General features: G+C 35.4%; 1 long non-coding RNA gene across 3 annotated transcripts in view; it reads left to right on the forward strand.

Moving 5' to 3' along the window:
* LOC112919641 (uncharacterized) overlaps nucleotides 1-9,574 on the forward strand; it is a 28,682-nt gene extending 19,108 nt beyond the window's left edge. For 2 of the 3 annotated variants that reach the window (XR_012001046.1, XR_003234934.2), the window contains exons 4-5: nucleotides 2,794-2,969; nucleotides 4,291-9,574. This is a non-coding gene — a long non-coding RNA (uncharacterized lncRNA). The remainder of the gene's footprint in view (nucleotides 1-2,793; nucleotides 2,970-4,290) is intronic. The other variant, XR_012001047.1, reaches the window with a different exon arrangement.
* Nucleotides 9,575-9,992: the final 418 nt, after the last annotated feature.

The raw sequence follows: 9,992 nt of genomic DNA on the forward strand, positions 1-9,992 counted from the left end.
TTTCACAAAATTTTCATGAGTAATCTAAATATAATTGTTGGGAGCAAATGCTTACAATAGATGTAACTGGGATAAGAATTTTTAGACTAATTTTTAAGCAATAATTATATTTTATAGTATATGTACTTACAGATTGCTTCCAAAATCTTTCTGGTAACTTGAAACTTTGGAGTTTTGCTAATAAGTTAAATATTGGAAATTTATTGAATATCTAAAATTATTTCCAAATAAGATAAAATAGTGAAACATTAATTACTGAACATAGATTTATGTACTTTTGGCTTCCTATTGCAAAGGAACTAAAGATAAATTTGGGCCTGTTAGTAGACATGACTTGTGCCACATTGAAATATGCTATTAAAAAGAGTACATGTTTCCAGAAATTACAATATATACTAATAAATTTGCCAATCTAAAGAATGCTGGTGTAACAGACAATTCACAATTGCTTACTTCTTCTTTTCTGTTTTTAAGGTTTTATTTTTAAGTAATCTCTATATTCAACATGGGGCTTGAACTCACAACTCTGAGATCAGAGTCTCCTGTTCCACTGACTGAGCCATCCAGGTGCTCCCACAATTGTTTACTTCTTAGTTTCACTAAAATTTAAAGTTTTTAAGGGTTAAGGTTCTAATTAACACGTATTTAAAACTACTATCAGTAATAATGGAAACAACTAGATATGTAGGGAAAGGATATATTTTTGGCTAAGGAAAGGTATGAGGTATGGAGATGCATTTTTGTTAAGGAGAAAAGAAAAGTGAATTTGTCTTTTTTTTTTCTTTTTAAAGATTTTATTTATTTATTATGAAAGACCCAGAGAGAGAGAGAGAGGCAGAGACACAGGCAGAGGGAGAAGCAGGCTGTAGGCAGGGAGCCCGACATGGGACTCGATCCCAGGTCTCCAGGATCAGACCCACTGAGCCACCCGGGCTACCTGCATTTTTCTTAAAGTAAAACTGTTTATTGCAGAATGGAAAAGTAGAGATAGAGAACAAAATTAAATAGAAAATTGAGAAAAGAAAGAGAGAACCTTACCTTGTGTAGTCAATTTGACTAAAATTGAAGGAGCTTGTTATGAGTTATAAAATTAAGCCTTAAAAGTAATCACATACTGGGATGCCTGGTGGCTCAGTGGGTTAAGGATCCAAATCTTGATTTTGGTTCAGGTCATGATCTCAGGGTTGTAAGAGAGGTCCCAACTCTGGCTCTCCACTCAGTGGAGAGTCTGTTTGAGATTCTCTGATTATCTTTCCCTCTCCCTCTGCCTCTTCCCTACTCTCTCTCTCTCTCTCTTGCTAAAATAAGTAGATAAATCTTTAAAAGCAATCATGTACTTACAGAAAACTAAGCCTTGATTTTCTTTCATCTGCTGAAAAGGACAGTTTTCTTGGATTATTGGTCTATAACTGATAAGAGATTATGAAACATTTTCCTTTATCTTTTAAATAATCTTCCTGGAAAGCAAAGGTTTGGTGATTTATCAAAATGATTTCCTGTGCTCTTTCTCATCAGGTCTTTGTTTACTTAAGGAAACTGAATCTTCTTAATATTAAAAAAGTTATGTTTTGCTCACCATTATGTGACCTATGTATTTGCCTTTGAAATCTTTTCCTGTTACTTTGTTTAAATAAATAAGTAATGCCTCATAATGATCTTTGATCTTATTTAGTTAAATGTTCAAACCTTTTGATGCTTTTGACAAACTTCCCCAGATCAAATTCTTTTTTTTTAAATATTTTATTTATTTATTCATGAGAGACATACACACAGAGAGAGAGAGAGGCAGAGACACAGGCAGAGGGAGAAGCAGGCTCTGTGCAGGGAGCCTGACACCGGACTTGATCCCAGGTCTCCAGGATCACACCCCCAGCCGAAGGCAGCACTAAACCACTGGGCCACCAGGGCTGCCCCACAGATCAAATTCTAAATGAAGACTTTTTGACCTCAAACTAACTTTGGGATATCCCAGAGGGTCATTGGAACATCTGAAAATATTTGTACTATCTCCCCATGAAAAGAGTGCTATTACACAATTAGATTGATGGTAAATTACATGGGAAGCATTGTCTAATAAGTGATGATAAGCCTTAGATGATATTGTATGGGTGAAATGTTATTAATATGTGTTCTAGGACTTGTGAAATTCCTAGAAATCTGATACGTCCCGGTAAAATATTTTTACATATAATTCTAGCTATTGTCTTGAAGTAGTGTGTCACAGAAAAAAGCAAATTTCATTGTTAATTGCATTATAATGAACTCTCATGAGATCTTTACCATGGTTGTTTTAAGTCTTTTGTTTATTAGACAATTTATTGGTTTATACCAATTGGAAAAATGCTTCATCTTTAGTGTGACTCAAGGAAAGAACACTGAGTACAAGTTTCTGATAACTTTTAAGATTAGACCATTAAACTGAGTAAGACTATAATGGAAAAACTGGATTTATAAAACTGCTAACAAGAGATCAGATCAACAAGAATAACTACATGGGACTGAATAAACTAATGGTGATTATAATTGTTATGACTTTTTTTTTTTTTGAAACACTGCTGAATTTTTTAATGCTTTATTTTTCCAGGTTTAGAAGGCAATTTTCTCTTTTCTCTTAAGCTACCTATATGACTTAGAGCATTTTGGTAAAATCTAGCTTTGTGAACAAAGATGAAATATTTATCTTTTTCTTCCTGCCTAATCCCACCTGAATTCTGAAACTCTCAATGAGCATTCTTATTTTCATGGTAATATATTTATTTTCATAAATTTAATAAAAATCTGGTCTTGTAATAGGATAGAAACTGATTATATTATCAAGGCTTTGACTGGGGCGTCAGATTTGAGAATGTGCATAAAATCAGATATGCCAGACAGCTTTAAGGAACTAAGATTGACTTAATGGAGCCAATAAAGCCCCTTGGACATACAACCAGGCACCTTGCCTACTGGGTTCCCAGCAGCCTTACCAGGTGAGTAACTAAGGTCACTTCCTGGCAGGTGTAGGAAACTTATAGGATATTTTGGGGACCCTGAGAAGAAAGGAAGTCACTGCAATCTATTAAGTATTTCAGGCTGGTCTGATAGCAAGTCTTTGGCTTGGTTTCCTAGACTTAGGGGCTTTTAAAAATCCTATTGAGGTTTTTAATGAAAAGTTTCAATAAAGCAGATTTAAAGGAGCCTATATGATCAATCACTATTCTTGCTGCACTTATGTAAATAATCAGACCAAATCTATCTATCTATCTATCTATCTATCTATCTATCTATGTATCTACCTACCTTTAGGAAAAATTTATTGAAACTAGACATTTTTTAAACATTTTATTTATTTATTCATGAGAGACACAGAAAGAGAGAGACAGAGACATAGACAGAGGGAGAAGCAGCCTCCCTCCCAGGAGCCTGATGCAGAACTCGATCCCAGGACTCTGAGATCATGACCTGAGCAAAGGTAGATGCTCAACTACTGAGCCACCAGATGTCCAGAGACTAGATATATTTTGCAAACAAATTAGTTTTACTTATAATTGCCTTTGGTAAAAATGAGGATGATAGAAAAATCCTGCTTCAGTAAAAACTACAATGCTTATGTGGATACAGATTCTAGTCCTGTTTTCTATTCATGCTAATTTATCTTTGAGGTTTTTTTGTTTTGCTTTGTTTCGTTTTTTTTTTTTTTTAAGATTTTATTTATTCATTCATGAGAAACAGAGAGAGAGAGAGAGGTAGAGACACAGGTGGAAGGAGAAGCAGTCTCCATGCAGGGAGCCTGATGGGGGACTCGATCCTGGGTCCCCAGGATCGCACCCTGGGCCTGAAGGTGGCACTAAACTGCTGAGCCACCCAGGTTGCCCGGTTTTGTTCTTTATAAACTGGATAGGAACCTAGATTCTTCGAGTTTCCTCATATGCCTACAAATCTCCAAACTAGCACTTCAATTTTCTCCTTCTCTTCTGCCTTGCAATCACTGAGAAATTAAACTGCCTTTTCCTGAAGCCCTGCATACTGGCTAGAACACTTGGTAACTCACCACTGGGGCTCATAGTTAGACCATCTTTTGCTGTTTGAGCCACTCAGAAAGTTGACTGGTAGGCCCCTTGATATCATCAGAGCCATTCAAATGGCAAAGCAGGAAGTTCTGTCAGATTGCCATTGCCTGCTCTCACTGCATCTGAAGATACTTTGAAGCAGACATCTAGAAGTTTCCTCAACTGGCAGTTCTCAGGACTCAGACACTGGGTTTATAATTTGCTCTAAACATTAACTTCTGTTTTTCTTTTGTTTCCATAGAAATACTTCTTGTTAAATCCCTGATGGCTTGCTTTCACAATATAGCCTGACTTTGGGACCGCCTCCCGAAATGAGATAGGACTGTTTAACTGAACTGACCTGACCCATTCTCCAGACTAAGACTACTTCATTGAGGTATGGAGCAATCTATCAACTATGCTTCTGGATTGTGAAATTTCTTTTTTGAAATTCCAAAAGAGGAACTGAAAGGGAGAAGATTTTGTCATCACAAGATAAGCCTCTTTGGCATACTGCTTATTTTAAACTGAAGAAACAGAAGACACTGGTGAAGCTCGAAAAACTGAGTAGAAGTTACCCTTTTGATAAGGGAAATCTTCATTTATAAGCATGTACCTAATACTATGCCAGGAAGAGGGGGATGACCAAATCTTTAGAAACTCTTATCAGTGACGAAGGCAAGGACTTATATCTGAGTGACAACATTATCTTTATTTACTGTGCTTTTCCTGGTAACCTCACATAGCCTACTCCCCACCCCTAACATCTTCTTTTGTCTTTAGATGATGGCTTTAGCCATTTTGGGGAGTTACTCAGTTCCACTGGGTCTTTGTCTCTTGTTCTTGTATTAATCTGTCTTACATAATTTTAATTATTAGACCAGCCAAAGAAGGTAGAAGAAATAAATGTTTTTTACCCCTACAAAGGCTGAGGTTGAGGTCACCCTGTGAAGACAACTTGGTATGTATGTATATGGGTATGTGTGGAAGAGCCGATTATTTGCATTTGAGTCATTACTTGCCTTAAGCAGAATATAATTACAGCTATTAATAATGATAGTAATATTAACAATTTCCATAAATATCTTTTTGTATTTCTTTCTAAATTGTATACTTATAGTATTTTTCTGTTTTCTGTCAGTTAGAATTAGCTGTACAGAATTTATAATCAGGCACAAATATTTGAAAGGAAAATAATCACTTTTCCTGGAAGTGTCTGCCTCTTTTTTTCCCAGCCTTCATAGAAGGTACTAGAGGTAAAAGTTGAGAAGCAGTAGATGGAGTATGTTTTAGTTAAAACGGAAAAGGAGCTGGCATATGTTATTCCATAAGTCTTCACAGCAGCCAGGTGTAAGAGACATTTTTGCCTGTGTTTCATAAATGGAAACATGAAGTTCAAATAAATTAAGAAATCTACATATAAGCAAGATTCAAATTGAGGAGATGCAGTCCCCTGCTAAACCTGGATGGGGCTCAAATAAGGTTGAGTTATGTAAGGTAAGCAGAGATGAAGGGGGAAAACATCCGAGATGAGACTGAGATTGGTTCTTAGAATTGCCAGTTGATAATATTTATCAAAGTTTTACAAAAGTGCAAAGGCCAATTACCTAATTCATTAGGCCGGTTATATATGTAACATGAATGTTAGCAGCTAAGAGTTTATTATGAAGAATTTATTAACCCTAGACCAAAAATACTGTGTTTCTATGGGTTTCTTCCCCCTAGCTTAATGAGTGTTCATGGTATTATGAATGCTTTTTATGAAGCTTTTTTGATTCTGTAGTGTTTCCATTTATGAAAGATGTATGCATCGCATGAATATTAAGTGGGGAAGTAATCTAAATATACATTTTAAGAAACCTGCTTTCCCATTCAATGGCAGTCCTCCTTTAAATTAGAAATGGATAAACTTAAAGATAACCTCTTTTCACTGGTCTGAACATCAGAACCAGGGCTTTGTTAGAGAGAATGGTAATTGTAGACCTTCAGTCAATCCTGGCAACTGCTCTATTCTGTTATCAGCATTCTAGCTCAGTCTAGCAGTCAGAATAGAGAGCATGGGAGAAGCGACCTTGAATACTGTATCTGCCCATCCTTCTATGGAAGATTTGTCAAACTCGACAAATTTTGCAAAACTGTAAGGCTGTGCATATTGAATGGAAAATTTTGAGAATTCAGAGCAGATAAAGATGCTTTTCAGATCTGTTTCCCTTCCTCCCTGACAGGCCATTCACTATCATCTGATCTTTCTTTATTTTCTTGGTCTTTCGGACATTCTCTCTCACTTTCTCTTTCTCTTCCTCCCTCCCTCCCTTCCTGCCTCCTGGCCTCCTTCTCTCTCTCTTTCTCTCTATCCTCTCTCCATCTCCCTCTCTTTCTCCATTACTACCAAGACATTTCATTTTTTAAGGCCCTGTAATACATCACAGTTTCCATACTTTCCCACTTTTAACTTCCTTTTTATTCCCTCTTGCTTTTTCCTAAATGGTATATAAACATAAATATTGAAGAAGAACTAAATTTTGAAAGCAATAAGAGCTACCCTGAAACAAGACCAAAAGCAATTCACCTGAGCTAAACAGGCTGCAAATTAGGCATCCTGGTCAAAGGAACAGGAGAATTTGAAGCTAGTCATTTTCTAGAAGTCTTATAACCAAGAACCTAGAACACATAATCCCTCCCATACTATTATTCACTGATGTGTTTCATGGTGCAAAAGCCATGGACAAGTCTTGGTATTAATCCCATTCTTTCGGGTCCTTTATTGGTCCTACATTAAGCCCTAACCTAATTTTTCTTCTAATGAGAACTCCAAGTTATCACCTCTGGAAAAAAATGCGATCTAGATTTGTGAAGAATCCTATCTTGAACAGATACTAAGGTACTCCTAACAGATACTAAAGGTACTCCTGAACTTTTTAAGTTGAATACTGGAAATCAGAGAATCTACAGTAATACCCTCTGAAATCATACTAAGAAGTCAAACTCCCTTAGGAACATGCTGGAAATTTTAAGCAAATATAATTCCCTTGCTGGCACTAAAGGAATTATAAAACCTTTGGGAAAACCTAGTTGAATAAATGATATTTCATAAAATGTTTGGGTTTTTCCTGAGTGAGAAATATTTCACCTCTTTTCAGTCTGGCTTTCTAATAATCTGATATACTTAAGGCCTTTGTGGTGAATGGATAGAAAGCCACTTTGACTTTACTCCATTTCAGGAGGTGAACCATCCCACTTCAATAGTCCTTTCTACTCACATACTCTGAGTTTTCCAATTCTTGTGATCCCCTACATTTGACTCATGCTATCTGTCAAATTTCAGTACTTAACAGTCTTTTGCCACAACTTAGGCATCAGTGGCTCTATTCAAGATATAATTCCTGGTATTTATCTCCTCTCCACCAAAAAGAGGATGTTAACTTCCTTACTTCAGATTTTATAATGGAATTGAAACATTGGGCCTACTCCTTTTGTAGGGATTCCAATATGAGGAAGATATAATCAGCCCTTGTTCCTAAACCAAAATACTCCCAAGTCTCTCCATTAGTAAAAAATTTGGGACACATATCAAGATCAGCAATTAATATTGAGGATTGCCAAGGGTAACATCCATGAAAATATGAAAGACAAGATTTATTTCTACATTTTAATGATCTTTTATCAACTAAAACAATGATGCTTTCCTCCTTTAAACTTCAGTCTGACTCTAGCTTTTAGAACTACTGAACAGGTATAATTAAATGAAACAAGATACTTAGTAAACATTAGGAATTCTATTTGAAAACCTAAATTTGGAGATGTTAAAACATAGAATATGTCCTATTAAGGAATATGAATTTTTATATTATATATATTTTTTATCTCCATTGAATTATTTGTTATCTGGGATAAAAACATCACTCATACCAGACCCTTCCATTTTCTATGTAACATTGATTTATGGTTCATTTGAAGTTCTTAATGAGAAGGTCATTACATTAATTATATCTTCCTCACATCTTTTCTAAACAAAATTTCGCCTTCTACTATAGATTATATAAGTCAATATGATTGTTTTGTTTCTATATTTCTGAACTATAAATTATCTGTACAGTACATAAAACTATGAAACACTTGCTTTTACATAAAACAATTTCATCCCCACTTTTTCATTTATTCAATAGTTTAGGCAGAGATTACATTTAAGAAAACTGAGGAAAATATATCCCATTTCAAACTTTATCAGGGTCAGGTCTACATAAGGCAGAGGCTATTCCTCAACCAAGAGTACAAATAATTCCTGAGACTTCAATATGAAGTTAACTCACTGCTACCTTTAGACCCACCAAGCCTTTGTTTCGCCATCAAAAATTCTCAACTTGGAGACTGAGGTCAGTAAAAAAGCAAAATATATTTATCATACATATTTTTGAAAGATCCAGTGCTCAGTTTTTATTTCTGTTCCATATATAGACTTATATAACTAATTTTACATAACAATAAAAATAGCTGGTACTGAGTGCTTACTATTTGACACTGTGGAAAGTAATTTAAATGCTTTGTTTTATTTAATCAGAACATAAAGTTATGAAAGCACATATATATGTCTATCTTATGGCTGAGAAACAATTTAAATAACTTGGTCAAGACCCACAGCTAGTAAATGAAACTGAATACAGATCTGATTTCAAAGTTTATTCTTTAAATCCTTGCACTGTATGTCTTATTTGTGAAAAACATTACATTTCGTTTCTTTTTAAATTCAAGGATTTACTTTTTAGAATTGATTTGATTTAAGAAGATACACATGTAAAGGAGAAACTGTTGATAATAAAATGACCATCTTTTTGTGTTTACCTATAATTAATGTGAATATTTGAAATTTGAGATAAATTTGAAAACTGAATCAGCTAAGCATTTAGTCTAAATGACATACAAACAAATCAATGTTCAACTCATATCTAAGAAAATTTGCGCAGTGGTAAAATGTTAACTTTTAGGAAACTAACTTGTCTCCATGAAAATGATTTTACCATATAATAGAGGTTTGAATTTCCAAGCATTTGAGATAAGCATTTTTCTCCCTATATCCTCACAATGGAGCTCTAGCACAGAGTTGTCAGGGAATCAGGTACAATCAACAGATTGATAAGGAGTAGAACAAATCAGCAGGAGACAGAAGAAAGCCTCAAAAATTCCCTGTTGCCAGGCAAGGGAGGCTTTATGGCTTTGGAAGTCTACCTTTCTCTGCAATTATTCCAGGAATGGTTGGCATAAGGTCAGAAGCAGGAGACCAAGGAAGCATGTTTTATAAGCTCTTTGTATGCTTAAATTTGTCTCACTTCCCCTATGGTAACTGGAATGTAAAAATGAATTAAATCTTATAAAATGATTCAGTGGAAGACAAGCTTCTGATATTATACTCAATATATTGATTGAAGAAAAGCCTAAATGTTTGTAGATCTAAAAGGCCTTGTGAATTCAGATGCAGTATTTGAATAGAGTCAACCCGACAAATTTTCATTGCAGCAATGTCTTAAATAAAGTTGGCTTCCTTGTGATGATACAGGTGGAACAGGATATTAGAGGGTGTGAAGGATAACATCTAATCTGCATACCCCATTTCTTAGGGATTCTAAGCTTCTGATTCACCAGAGCAAGTGACCAGAGTGACATTTCCATGAAGATTGAATAAGCCTATTGAAAAAGCCATGACTTTAATGCTCAGTTGACTAGGACTGATTTGCTCACGATTTAGTGGTTTTCAGTTGGATCCATATTGTTCCCCAGGGATGTTTGGCAATATCTGGAGACTATTTTGGTCATTAGACCCAAAGCATGCTACTAGCAGCTCTGGTAGAGGTAAGGGAAGTTGCTAAACATCATACATTGCACTAGACTGCCCACCACCACAACAAAGAATTAGCCAGCCCAAAATGTGAATGGTCACCATCCTGGCAAGAGTAATGATGCTGACCCACA

Source organism: Vulpes vulpes, chromosome 4 (assembly GCF_048418805.1).
Source record: "Vulpes vulpes isolate BD-2025 chromosome 4, VulVul3, whole genome shotgun sequence".
NCBI classification, from domain to species: Eukaryota; Metazoa; Chordata; class Mammalia; order Carnivora; family Canidae; genus Vulpes; species Vulpes vulpes.